Here is a 15,104-nt window from a genome sequence, read left to right on the forward strand (position 1 = left end):
CTATCTTCTAAAATTTCATGTGGTTTTTCTTTATATCTTCTATTTCTTTGCTGAGACTTTTGATCTTTTCATTCATTTCAAGCACATTCATAATTGTTCCTCGAAGGATTTTTATCATGGCTGCTTCAAGCCTGCTGGCAGATAGTTCTAACACCCCTGCCACCCCATGAATAGTGTCTATGCCTTATTGTTTTTCATGCGAGTTGAAATTTTTCTGGTTGACTTCATGAATGAGCTGCACTTGAAGTGGAGACGTTTTAAGATATTATGTTGTGAGGCTCTGACTCTCACTGAACCCTTCCGATTTAGCTGGCCTCCTCTGATAGCATTCCAGCGGGGGAATGGGGCTGGTGCCGGCTCATTAATGGTGGTCAGGATTCTGGGTTCCACGAGCCCTCCCCGGATACTACAGGGAAGAGTCAAGGCCTGAACCTGCACTAGGCCTCCTCTGACACCATCCCTGGGTGGGGAGGGGAGGGCTTGTGATGCTTTGGTGGGAGGGGGAGCAGATGTGTGGTCTTCACACAGAATCCCCGCTAACAGGGGTAGGGGGTCTTGTTACTGCCCTTCAAGAATGAAGGTCCTAGCTCCCTATTTGACCTTCCCCAACACCACCTTGGTCAGGGGTGGGGAGGGGGGTTCCCATGACAACCTGACAAGGGTGGGGCTCTCCGTTCCCCTCTCAGTCTTTGCTGCTGGGCTGGGAGTGAGACTCAGTGGCTCAGACGGTAAAAAATCCACCTGCCAATGCAAGAGATATAAGAGACACGGTTCTTTCCCCGGGTCGGGAAGATCCCCTGGAGGAGGACATGGCAACCCACTCCAGTATTCTTGCCTGGAGAATCCATGGACAGAGGAGCCAAGTGGGCTACAGTCCACAGGATAGCAGAGAGTCAGACTCGACAGAAGCGACTTAGTGTGCACACACACATCAGGGTGAGACCACAGTGTTCTCTGTAAGTGTCTGCCTGGGCTAAGAAAAGTCATCAACCAGAAATTTCTGTCTTGCAAGACTGCCCCTTTTCAGGTCCTTTGTCTAGAGAGAGCAAAGCTGGGTTTGGACTTTCGTTGACTTCATCCACTTGGCATTTCCTGATTGCAGACTTCTTCAGCTCTAAGACTGGGCTGTCTGAGGCAAAAAAGAAACCCAGAGAACTTGCCACTCTGGGGCTCCTCTGCCTTGAGCTCCCCCACTGCACGGATTCCTTCCCTTCACCTTGCAGTGTCTTCTGAAGTTGGCTTTATATAAAATATCCAGGGTTTTCCTTGTACTTACCTGGAGAGAAAGGGGATAGGAAAATTGTATCCACCTAGCTTCCCAGAAGACCAGAATCAGTGCTTCTCTTTTTATTTGTTAATTTTACGATCATGTGACTTTGGTCTCCTGTTGTTGTTCAGTCCCTCAGTCGTGTCAGACTCTTTGTGGCCCCATGGACTACAATACACCAGGCTTCCCTGTCCTTCACTATCCCCCGGAGCTTGCTCAAACTCATGGCCATTGAGTCGATGATGCCATCCCACCATCTCATCCTCTGTTGCCCCTTTCTCCTCCTGCCCTCAATCTTTCCCAACATCAGGGTCTTCCAGTGACTCGACTCCCATGAGTCTTCTGAGAGGTACAAAAATAACTGCATAATCTTATTTTCAAAAACAACCAATTTATTAAGTGTAAAAGGGAAGAACTACACAATGCGTAATGGTCAGAGCATAAGTTCATTGCACAGTTTCTTGTCTGTGCCTTTTCTCGACTCATTTCTTGCTGAAGCCTTATTTAACCTCCGACACTGCTGTTCTACCCTGATTCCACAATAACCAGACAAGATATCCGGGAATGGATAACTGACGAGAAATGGTACTTGATGGCCAGGCTCCTGAGGGCTCATGGCCTGGATGGGACTGGAGGTCCTGCAGGGAGTGTATGGCCAGCTCTGATCTCTAGAAGCATCTGGAGGGAGAGCACTGACTCAAGTAACTTCTGTCAGGGAGCATGCGATGAATTGTCCAACGGGGTTCTGAGGTTGCAGAAAGAGCAGGGTCTCCAGACAGGCTTTGGGTTGGATCCAGGTGTCTGGTTGCTCCGACAACAGCAGTTCGGGAGAGGAGGGCACGATTCTGGTGTAATTTAAGGCTGCAGGACATTTGCGTCCTCAGACACCTCATCCACTGGCCATCTCTCATTTACAAGTCAAAGCTTTTATAGAGGTTTGTTTTTGACTACGTGGCTCTAATCCTATGAAGTCCCAGCGCAAAGTCCTCTTTCCAGGACTGCTGAGTCTACCAGAGGGTTTTCCTGTTTCCTCCTTCCATAGGATATAAACATTAAAGGGCTCGCAAAGCAAAGCCTCTTGCGAAAGGCCAAGTGGAGACCCAATAACCAATTGCCTCCTTTATAATTACCACTTATGAAAGACACGCATCTCTGCTCCAGCTTTGAAGGTTAAAAAACCTCCCTCAATTTAACCCTATCCATCAGTTTCTGTGGGCTTCCCTGGTGGCTCAGAAGGTAAAAGATATGCCTGCAATGCAGGAGACCTGGGTTCAATCGATTTCTTTATGACTACATTGACCTCATGTGAACACGCTTATGGGTTTTAAATAAGTTTAAGCATTTTTCATGCTTACACAGGAAAGACTAGCTCAGAACAAGCAACATAAACAGATTCTTGAGACACACCTACTGATCATTTGAGAACTGCCTCCGCTGCTGGGCTGTTAAGACATGGAAATGACCTGGTTTCCATATTTATTCCAAAATGCTCACACCAAAAGAGAAAAGATGCAAAGCAGCACACTGTTTTTTGCAAACATGAAAATTACCTCCCGGCACTAAAGTCTACCAAGCCAGGAGTTATAACATTCCCCAAAGGTAGGAAGAAGTCAGTGCTCCTTTATTTTCTCTTTGAATTTCATGGTCAAGTGGGTAGAATCAGAAAGATAAATGAAATCAGGCATTCCAGCTGTGTAGATGTTAAATTCACTCCCCTCTGCTCCCCTTTACTGTATTTTTTTTCACTGATGCCATTTCCTCTCCATGGGACTTAATCAGCTGTCAGCTGGAAGCCACTTTCTCTGATGACACGCAGTTGATTTCATTAGACCTTTTGACCTCAGTTGATTTCATTCTTCTGTATAACACTGAGTTGGTTGCCTGTGGCCTTTAACTTGGTAACTCATCACAAACTTGGTAGCTTAACACAGAAGGTCATCTTCCTACAGGTCTTGAGGCAGATAATCCAATGTCAGTGTCACTGGGCTGACGTTAAGGTATGAACAGGCCGCGCTCCCTCCAGAGGCTCCACAGAAGCACATGTTCCTTCCTTAGGTATCTGGTGGTTTCCAACATTCCTTGGCTTGTGGCCACATCACTCCAGTCTTCAAGGCTAGCATCTTCAATTCTCTCCGCTCCATCCTCAGACTGCCTTCTCATCTGTGTGTATAAAAATCTGCTCTGCCTCTCTCTTTATTTTTTAAAGTTTTTATTGAATTTTACAGTATTGTTTCTATTTTATGTTTTTGGTGTTTTTTTTTTTTTTTTGGCCAGGAGGCATGTGGGATTTTAGCTCCTCAACCAGGGATTGAAACCACACCCCCTGTGTTGGAAGGTGAAGTCATAACCACTGGACCACCAGGGAAGTCCCTCTGCCACTCTTTTGTAAGGACATTTGTGATGGCATTTCAGATTCACATGGTAATCCAGAAGAAACACCCTAGTTCAAGGTCCTTCGCTGAATCGTACCTTTGCCATGTAAGGTAACATTCATAATCCAGGGATTAGGACATAGATGCCTAATGGAGGATCATTTTTTAACATACCACACCGCCTCTGTGCCAACAATTCCTAATTTCCCATCTTCAGTATGGCAGTTTCTTACAAAACTAAACATACTTTACTACACAATCCTGTTCCTTAATATTTACTCAGAGGCTTTGAAAACATGTCCACACAAAAATATGCACACCGATGTTTATAGCAGCTTTAATCATAGTTGCTAAAACTTGGAAGCAACAAAGACATCCTTCAATAAGTGATTGAATAGATAAATTGTGGCACATCCAGACAGTAGACTATTACTCAGCAATAAAAAGAAATGAGCTGTCAAGCCATTTCTTGGCTTGGAAAAATGAGTTGGAAAAACATTAAATGCATAATATGAATTGAAAGAAGGCAGTATGAAAAAGGCTGTCCATGGTATGATTCCAACCATGTGAAAGTGTTAGTTGCCCAGTCATGTCTAGCTCTTGAGACCCCATGGACTGTAGTCCACCAGGCCCCTCTGTCCATGGAATTCTCCAGTCAAGAATCTTGGAGTGGGTTGCCATTCCCTTCTCCAGGGGATCTGCCCCACCCAGGAATGGAATCTGAGTCTCCTGCATTGCAGGCAGATTCTTTACTGTCTGAGCCACCAGGGGAGAAGAAAGAAGACAGTATGAAAAGGCTGTATATGATATGATTCCAACTATATAACGTTCTGGAAAAGGCAAAACTAGGGAGGCAGTAAAAAGATCAGTGGTTGCCAGGGGTTAAAGGGTAGGGAAGAATGAACAGATAGAGCTCAGAGGATTTTCAGGGAAGTGAAACTGCCCTGCATGATACTATAACCATGGGCATATGTCACTGTGTGCATATGTGCATGCTAAGTTGCTTCAGTAATGTCCGATTTTTTGCAATCCCTAGACTGTAGCCTGCCAGGCTCCTCTGTCCATGGGATGCTCCAGGCAAGACTAGTGGAGTGGGTCGCCATGCCCTGTTCCAGGGGATCTTCCTGACCCAGGGATCGAACCTGCATCTCCTGCTGCTCTAGCATCACAGGTGGATTCTTTACCGCTGAGCCACCAGGGAAGCCCGGAAAGCTAACCACTACCCATGTGCCATTACCTGCAGAGGACATTTTACTCATGACCCCTGTTTCCTACTGGGCCACAGTCCAGCTTAGAGATAGGACTTGCTCTTCTAAGGTGGAAAATCTTGAGTCATCCTTCTGCTAAAGTAACCTCTGTGAGTAATGCCTTAAACTATCTGCCAAATGTCCGGCCAGTTTCTGCCTTATATTATAATGTATTGACTCTGAGGGCACAGTGACTCTGCAGGTTATTTTTAATGAGGGCACCAGCTTCAGATTTTTATATTTGTATGTATGGGACTGCGTGCTTCTGTGATTAACCTAAAATTCTTTAACATTTGCTTTAAAAAGTGCTGTGTTTGAAAAAAAACTTTTCATAGGGCTGTTTTATCATTTTGCAGGTGCCAATGAAAAGAGAGCATAGGTTTATTAATTTTAAAAAATGAAGATCTGTGCCACTAAATGGAAAAGACCGTTTCCTTGCACTGGGTTCCGTATGTCATTTAAATACATAACTGTGTCCTTCACTTTTAATGGCATTATGGAGAACTAATGTGGCCTGGTATTGACTTTAGATGGCATCTGATCTTTTGCCAGGAAGCTTGGCAGTCATTTCTTTTAGGTTTAATGGCTGCCCAGGCCGGGAAGAGGAAAACAATGCCTGGAAGGTAAGCAAAGTAATTATGAGAAAAAAAGGGCTGGAGTCTACCCCTGCCATATGATCCAGCCATTCTAACCCTAGAAACATGAAATCTTATATCCGAATAATGATTGGTATACTAATGTTCATAGCTGCCTTATTGGTAATAAATGAAAACTGGTAACACCCTCTTCCTGAAATGCCCTACAGTTTCCATGGTGGACGTTCTCCTTTTTGGCAACCAGCAATAAACCAACTTTGCTCAAAAGTATAGGTGTCGCTAATCTTTGCCTTGAAGGGATTTACACAGATGAGAGTTTCCATATTCACTGCATTGGACCAAGATTTTCAGTGCAATAATATACACATGTGAGACTCCTAAAATCTCTTCCTATTAAAGTGCCATCCTGCCCAGGGGTGGTTGAAAGCTCATGCTGAATAAAGCTGTGATCTTTTGTTGGGAAAAAAAAAAAAAAAACTGCTGAGAAGATAGCTTCAGTCTCTCACTTAGAGATCTGGAAGCAGGTTTCCTTTGCCAACAAAGGTCTGTCTAGTCAAGGCTATGGTTTTTCCTGTGGTCATGTATGGATGTGAGAGTTGGACTGTGAAGAAAGCTGATTGCCGAAGAATTGATGCTTTTGAACTGTGGTGTTGGAGAAGACTCTTGAGAGTCCCTTACACTGCAAGGAGATCCAACCAGTCCATTCTAAAGGAGATCGATCCTGGGTGTTCATTGGAAGGACTGATGGTAAAGCTGAAACTCCAATACTTTGGCCACCTCATGCGACGAGTTGACTCACTGGAAAAGACTCTGATGCTGGGAAAGGTTGGGGGCGGGAGGAGAAGGGGACAACCAAGAATGAGATGGCTGGATGGCGTCACTGACTCTGTGAACATGAGTTTGAGTGAACTCCGGGAGTTGGTGATGGACAGGGAAGCCTGGCGTGCTGTGATTCATGGGGTCGCGGAGAGTCAGACACGACTGAGCGACTGAACTGAACTCTTTCACTTAGCCTAGACTCACCGCAGGGGGACATCTTTGCTCGCTTCCCCAAGAAATGGTAATTGTCAGTTCCGGCCCATAATTGAAATGGACAGATTCTGGACTTTCCATTGAGCAAAATGGTGTTGAAGTCCTAACCGTAGGCAAGAATTTCCAATTCCACACATTTTCGTCTCACATCCTAAAGTGCTCCCAAGTTTGGAAAGCAGGCAGATTGAACATGTTTCTATAGCCAGGGGCTGAGCTGGTCCAGCACTGGTGTTTGAGGAAGACCAGCCCTCTGCCTCCCCAGACCAGTAGAGCAAGCATCCCTGGAACTGTGAACACCCCACAGACAAAGCTGCGGGGATCAGGGATACCCTTCCCTCTGATTCAGAACCTAAGAAGGATCCGAGAAGCTGAGAAGCCAAGGGTGATCTAACCATCGTGTGTCCATTAGCATGGTGAGAACCTTCCCTCTCTGCCTCTGACTTCTGCAAATGGGTTCTTTTCCATAGTTCTTGGGCTTTTTCTTCCTTGGGAGCACTTCAGTTCCTGTGAAAGTGAAAGTGTTATTCGCGCAGTCATGTCTGATTCTTTTCGACCCCATGGACTGTAGCCCGCCAGACTCCCCTGTTCATGGCAAGAATAATGGAGTGGGTTGCCATTCCTTCCTCCAGGGGATCTTTCCAACCCAGGGATCAAACTCAGGTCTTCAGCATTGCAGGAGAATTCTTTACCATCTGAGCCACCCTGAGGAAATTCTAATTGTCTACATACAGTTGGGAATGATTATGAAATCTTATCCCATCAGTGGTCGCCAATGTCCCCAAGGCGTTCATGTTTCAGAGTGGACAAATAAACCCGAAACAAGGAAACTATTGCTCAGTTTGAGTTTTAAGAACAATTTTTTAAGCAACTATAAGTCATAGTCATGAAAGCAAGGATTTGGGGTTGGGGGTTGGTGCAGAGGTAGCCCAATACTTTGTGAAAGAAAAGCAACTCATTTCTAATAATATTGAAAAAAAATAATACCTAGGAGAAATCTAACAGATGCTGCACCAAAAGCTTCTCTTCACTGAAAGCTAAAAAATGTCATTGAGAAATTTTTCAAGTACTAATTAATGGAGGGAAATAATACATTTATAAATGGGTTGGCTCAATATGGGAAATATGTCAGTTCTGCTTAAATTCATGCATAGGTTTAACACAGCCCCAATCACGCTCTAGCAGGGTTTTTTGTGAAAATCAACAAGCCAATTCTAAAATTTATATGCAAATGCAGAGAGTCCTAAGAAGAGCCCAGGCAACCTTGGGGGAGAGTGAGGAAACAGAAAGAGCCCTGACGTGACCAGCTGTCAAGATGGCTTGTAAAACTCCAATAATCAGGACGCTGGGACTGACACAGGACAGACAACCCAGTGTGGGACAGCTTAGTTTTACCTTTTGGTTTTTTTAGGTTGTGCCAGGATTCAAAGAGAGTATCAATGTGTGGAGAAGACCCTGGAATTCATACCTCCAGTAAATGGCTCGTGCCAGTGAGAAAGGCCTGGGCTGGACCCAGCGGTCAGAGAATCATCAGAATGTTGATGTCAGAGGTATTCAAACTTTCCTGTTAAGAAAGGCAAGGACTTCCCTGGTGGTCCAGTGGTAAAGAATATGGTAAAAAATCTGCCTGCAATGCAGGAGACCCCAGTTCAATACCTGGGTCGGGGAAGAGCCCCTGGAGAAGGGATAGGCTACCCAGTCCAGTATTCTGGCCTAGAGAATTCCATGGACTGTATAGTTCATGGGGTCAAAAAGAGTCAGACATGACTGAGAGACTTTCACTTTCACTTTCCAACGCAGGGGTCACAAGGTTGATCCCTGATCAGAGAACTAAGATCCCATATGCCATGAGGCAAAAGCCCAAGAGCCACAGCTGGAGAGTCCAGGTGCGGCAATAACACCTGACACAACCAAAAAAATAGATAATTTTTTTAAAAACAAAGCAGAGCAGCTAGTGAGGGTGGAGACATAGGCCTGTTATTCAGAAAATGATATTACTGTTGCCTTAAGAACATTTTTTCCTAAATTTCCTTTTCATTAACTCCCACTTGGGAAATGTATGGTTTAGGTCAATTAACTAGATTAACATCGACTTGTGTGACGCCTCACCCCAGGCCAGCACTCTATTCCACAGGATACCCAGGGAGATGAACATGAGGTCTCCACTGTCACTTTTGGGGCCTTGAAAATGCCAGTGACCAGGGCATTCTGCACACCTCCAATGATAGATAGAAACCAAACTAAAGGATTATTCATATGGGATCAATTGAATACGGTACCTTCACACAAGGGAATACTATACTATTTGTTACAATTTTAGAATTCACTTGTTGATTTTCACAAATACTATACTATTGATTAATATTAAATCAATAAGGTCATTGTGTAGATTTGGAAAAATCACCAGAAATAAATCCAACATAAAAGAAAAAGCACTGTGTGAGACAGTATGTGTGGACCCCTGACTGTAGGAAATGTTATTTTTATTTAATCCTCATAACCATGCATAATTAATCCTGTTAACTGGTGAAGAAACAGAAGCTCACAAGCTGTAGAATCCATGGTCTACAGAATGATCATAGGTGTTTAATTCTACTGGAGCCTCATGAGGAATTTGATCGTTAACTTCATCCTGGCTCCCTCAGTCCTGGACACGTGTCACGCTCAACTCCATCACAGCTTAAAATGTGGTCCCTGGGCCAGCAGCAGCACCTAGGAGCTGGTCAGAGGTGCAGAATGGCATTTCCTGCTTGGGTTATTAACTGTGGTCATTCTTTCCTGCTTTTGGCCAAAAATAAAGTGCTCCATGCTGGTTTTCACTTGTGCGATGCATGTATAACCACAGTGGCCAATGTAGAAAGCCACGTGGTAGAAAAGAACTTCAGATAGCATCCTGCTCAAGACCTCAAATTCACTGTTACATGAAAGCATGGAAAACGATGGAGACAGAGGTAATGAAAGAAATCCACAGACCGAGGACGTATCCTGAGTCTTTGCATTAGCCCGTGACTTCTCATTTCTTCATCCATGACCTAGTATGTCTGTCTGTGCCTATCTACTAACATGAGGAATAAAGAATCAAATCTATTTCCGCCTCAGGAAAGAAAGAAGTGCAGAATGGCAGGCCCCATCTCAATCGCACTGAATCAGAACCTGCGTTTTAGCAAGATCCCCAGAGCTGCGCACCCTCAGGAAGGTCTGAGCAGCGCACGTGGGGTGAAAAGCTTTGCTGTGCTTTTACTGTATAAGCCCCCGAGGGTCCGTTCCTTAGCATCAAAAGCACAGGCACAGAAATGGAGTCTCACTCCTCACCCATCAGTGTGGGGCTTTAAAAATGACCAAGTTAAGGGTGGAAAGGCACCTGGAATGACACGACGCCTCTCCAGCCTGCCTGTCCTGATATACACGGTTGGGGTTATTTTGGAGCAGGGACAAGGAAGAGGACAAAGTCAGAGAGCGGATCGGTGGTGAGTCAGAGGAGCCCCCGGGTCTCCTGACCCTGTCCATCGTGGTCCAGCCCCGTGTCTCCCAGTGAGTAAACACGCCAGGCTTTGTTAGTCTTGCGTGATAAACAAGACAGAGCCCTTGTACACAGCGCATCGAACAACGTCCTGCGAGAGGAAAGTTTTTAGTCCATAAATTATTGTGACAGTTTGGAAGGAAATCAAAGTCCTTGGCCAGAGAGGAGACTCTTAGGAAATATGTTACCAGAATATCCAGTTAGCCAGGGCCTTGGGAGTAGGAAACAAGGTGGCCTTCACAACCCAACAACAGCAAAAGCCTTCCCACCCCGTCTCTTTCTGTATCCCTTCTTTGCTGAATTGGTGATGAAATAGCAATTAAATGTTTGATAGTGAAAACCTAGTGCCCAGAAAAGTAAAACACTTCAGGCTTGCATATCCCACTCATCAGTTTGACTTTACAAAAAAAAAAAATTAAGAAAAAAATTAGAATTTGAGCTTTGTGTTCTTGTTTGGGTAGAAGTCCTATTAACGGCAAGGTGTAATTTGGTGAAGGAATTTTATTAGTTAAGACAACCAAAGAGGGACTTCCCCGACTGTCCAGTGGTTAAGACTTCACCTTCCCGTTCAGGTGGCATAGACTCTATCCCTGGTCAGGGAGCTAAGAAAACAGATACGATGTTGTAACAAATTCAATAAAGACTTTAAAAATTATTCCGCCTTAAAAAAAAAAAAAGACAATCAAAGATTGGAGAGACCAGTCTGTGAAAAAGTGGCATCAGTGGTTTCAGTGAAGTCCCACAGGAGGATCCAGGACACGGGATGAACAGAAGTGAATGGAGGAGGGGACAGACATATTTTCTTTTGCTTTTTGCTTTTTTTGACCACACCGCATGCAGGATCTTAGTTCCCTGGCCAAGGCTCATACCCACGCACCCTGCAGTGGAAGCATAGAGTCTCAACCACTGGACCACCAGGGCAGTGGGGTCTTTTCTGTCTTGGTTTCATATTAGGGTAGGACCAATTTGCCTGGGGTGTTTCCAGGTTTAGTGCCCCAGGAACCCCCTCAATCCAGGGCAAACCGGGACAACCGTTCACCCTCCTAACCTCTGAAGTGGAAATGATCAACCTGCACACAGAGGAGTACCAGCCAGGTCCTGGCGCCCAGGGGCACTCTCTGACGGTGGTGGGGTCTCGATCTGTGAGTGGGCAGTGCTGGGCCTGACCCTATCTGCAGGCACAGGCTTTGGGAGAGAAAACAGGGGAGGCCGGGGAGGGGGTCATTTCCCAAACAGAGGCCCACTAGTCCCCGATGGAAACTCTTCCAATGAGGGTGGTGTTTGTAAAACCCTGCTTTTATTTGGAGAAGGCTCCTTGTAAAATCTTTGAAAATGTTTCCTGTTTTCCATGAAGGAGGTCCCTGGAACCTTTCCATGGACTGTCATCGGGCCCCTTTCCTTTAATTTTACTGTCTCTCCTCGCAGCATATCAGAACCTAAGCCAAACCGAAACATCACCCCTGCACAGCAGGAGGTAGTCGTGAGCTTACTGTGAGATCCTTCCCCCAAGGATGGGGTGCCATCAGCCTGTGTCCTAAGCTGCAGGCTCACTGGCAGGACCTGGGGTCCCCCCAGCCTCAGCAAAAGCACCACGTGGGCTGGTGCGGAGCTGCACACAAGGCGCAGCCCTTCCTCACGTGTCTTCCACCACGGGGCTTTCAGCGAAGGCTGCAGGTGCCCAGGAGTGCCCACCACCCAGCCTCCGGGTGCCTCAGCAGCCGCGAAGGTGGGCCCAAGACTCTGCACCCAATTCCGAGGTCTGAGGTTCCTTCCACTCCACCAAGCAGTTCTCAGACAACTGGGTGTCCTACAGTTCAGCTCAGTCCTGACCTGTTCACCCTCCACCAGGGATGGGCTGGCGCTCGGCGTTTCACACATGGACACTTTTGAACATCCTTGATGTTAAAACTCGTCTCTCTAGCTTCATGTCCCCCATGGGTTTCGGAAGTCACTGTCTGTAAGTTGATAAACAATAATCCCAACATGTTTTGTCCTGTCCGGTTTAACAGCACTGAGGTTGGAAGGGGCTGCTATGCTCTCATTCAAACACAATAAAGACGTTGCCTCGGAGACAGCCTTTGAAAATGGAGTATCTCGTGACATGTGCTCCCCAGACTTTCTGTTTGTTATAGCGATCTCATTCTCTGAAGAAATGAGTTAGAAATGATATGGAATGATCTAGAAGATAGACGATAGGTATTTTTTAAAGCAAGATGTAGAATGGGATATAAAGTGTTCCTGTTTGAATTTTAAAAATAAAAGGAAAAGGGGGACTATAAACATTTATGTACGTGCAGACCCTGTGGTGGAATTCAGACAGAAAGACAAAATGTTGGGGAGGGGACACAGTGGCTGAGTGACCAAAGCAGGGGGACTTTCATCTGTCTGTTCTTTGTGTGTGTTTTGGCTTTTGTAATGGATAAATCAATTTGAAAACTTCATCCTCTTAAATGCAGTTATTCTGGCCTGCTAATTCTGCAGTTATTCCAGTGTTCACGATTTTTTGGTCATTTCTCTAGTAGGAGTGGACCAAGTTACTTATATAATTTAAAAAATGAAGAGATAATTTATTGCAGCCAGGCGCAGTGGGACAACTGTGCATACATCATACATCTACACACAAATCCATACAGGGAGACACAGAGACACATGCCTCCAAGGCAGAGTAGACCTTGCAAAGAGTCAGTGCTTTGGTTACTAAAGTACTGGCTAGGGCCCACAGTTCCCTTCCAAGCTGTATAAGAAGAAGCCATTTCACTATCTACTTCCTCTATAAATTCTCTTTAAATTCAACCCACTGTTCTTCAGACATGTGGATTCTAGAGGGAGAAACTGAGATGGATCACCCTAGGTCTGTTCTGCTCTACCACCAGGACCCCGTCTCTCCTGGGCTCAGCTTCATTCATTTCAATAAATGCTACTTTCATTTTTCAAATCACATAAGTAAATTGGTCCACTCCTAGGGTGGACCAAGAGGGTCAGGTAGGCTCCTGTGGGCTGCCCAGGACATTATTTCCATGTGCTCGGAATGCCAGACTTCCGGCCTCGGGCAGTTCACAGGTTAGAGGTCTAATTTGTCCCAGTGGATTTTCTCAGTGTTTGTCTGCGTTTCCTGTGGTGTGCTGATGGCTTATAAGCCAGACTCTCTAGCAGTTACAGTGGGGGAAACGCTCAGACTGGCCAAGCCCCAGAGTCCCTAAGCTGTGTGTTATTTATGGTGAGTTCCCGTTGACATCATGCACTACGCTTGGCTTCCCCTCACGTACTAACGTGATACTTTAAGTGGGATTTATTTCTTGGCATTTGACCTAAAAGGGAAAGCCTCAGGGTTATGCCTCTCACTGGGGAACACTGACAGAACTTTCCTTTCTCCTGGGTTCCCTCACCCTACTGCTCTCCGCCCAGGTGCCCTTTCCCAGTAAAATCTCTTGCTTCGTCAGCACGTGTGTCTCCTCGGATAATCCATTTCCGAGTGTTAGACAAGAGCCCAGTTTTGGACCCTGGAAGCGGTCCCCCTTCCTGCAACAAATGGCAACTCTGCTGGGGACTCTTCTTCACTGCGACTGACATCCTGACCACTCGGGGCACTCAGGGGCCAGCTTGCCTGCTGATGGACCAGACCCAGCGGCCACAACTGGGGACCCTTCTGTCCCTGGTCTCCTCCTGACTCGGACAAATGGTCAGAGTGCCCTGACCAGGTAAGGAACAAGAGACTTTATTGACCTCTCTTCCCTTCCCTCTCTCTTTCCTCTCCTTAACCCTTCCTATCCTTCCCATTTTTTCTAGTCCCTGGGTCCTGGACGCAGGAATCTGGTCAAAGGGCCTCAGCCTCAGCTAAGAGGATTGGAGACTGATCATCTCCTCTTGGCAGAGAACTTGAATTCTGGGCTTCCCTGATAGCTCAGTTGGTAAAGAATCCTCCTGCAATGCAGGAGACCCCGGTTCGATTCCTGGGTCAGGAAGATCCCCTGGAGAAGGGAACGGCTACCCACTCCAGTATTATGGCCTGGAAAATTCCAGGGACTGTATAATCCATGGGGTCGCAAAGAGTCGGACACGACTGAGTGACTTTCACTTTTCGTTACTATACTCAGCAAGCCCTGCCATGCTTGTCTCACGTGGGTGACAATCTCCACTCACGTTCCTTCCTCCAACCCGATGCTTCTGGAGCCTGGTTCAGCTCAGCTGCCCTCCTTACCCCTGTCTCACATTTCCTTCACTCCTGAAGATCATTTATAATGAGAAAATGCACCCTCAAAGTGAAGGGGTGTCCATCTGTCCAGTGACAAAGATGGCAGTTGGGTTTCAGAGGGGATACTAAGTACTTCTGGAGTTTCTTTTTTTTTAATTTATTTTATTGAAGAATAGTTAATTTGGCTTCCCTGGTGCCTCAGATGGTAAATAATCTACCTGCAATGGAGGAGACCTGGGTTCGATCCCTGGGTCAAGAAGATCCCCTGGAGAAGGGAATGGCTACCCACTCCACTATTCTTGCCTGGAGAGTTCCACAGACAGAGGAACCTGGTGGGCTATAGTCGTGGGGTCACAGAGAATCAGACACCCCTAAGAAACTAACATTGTCCTTGTCACTGTCAGTTGATTTACAATGTTGTACTAGTTTCTGGTGTATCACTGAAAGTGATTCGGTTATACATATGTGTGTCTTTACACACACACCTCATTTTCATATTCTTTTCCATTATGCTTTGTTAAAGAATGTTGAAAATAGTTCTTTGTGCTTTACATTAGGACTTTGTTGTTTAAGCATTCTATACATAATAGTTTGCATCTGCTAATCCCAAACTCCCAATCTGTCCCTCCCACCTGTCTATGAGTCCTTCTTTCATGGGTAGGTTCGTTTGTGTCGTATATCTACATATATGTGGCTGTGCCACGTGACATGCAGAATCTTAGTTCCCTGACCGGGGGTCAAACCCAAGCTCTCTACATTAGAAGCGCAGAGTCTTAACCATTGGATGGCCAGGGAGTTTCCTCGTGTCATATTTTAGATTTCACACATAAGTGATATCATGTGGTATTTGTTTTCCTCTTTCTGACCTACTTTATTTGGTG

Source organism: Moschus berezovskii, chromosome 18 (assembly GCF_049115385.1).
Source record: "Moschus berezovskii isolate FMDL1 chromosome 18, NW_MosBer_1.0, whole genome shotgun sequence".
Classification (NCBI taxonomy): Eukaryota; Metazoa; Chordata; class Mammalia; order Artiodactyla; family Moschidae; genus Moschus; species Moschus berezovskii.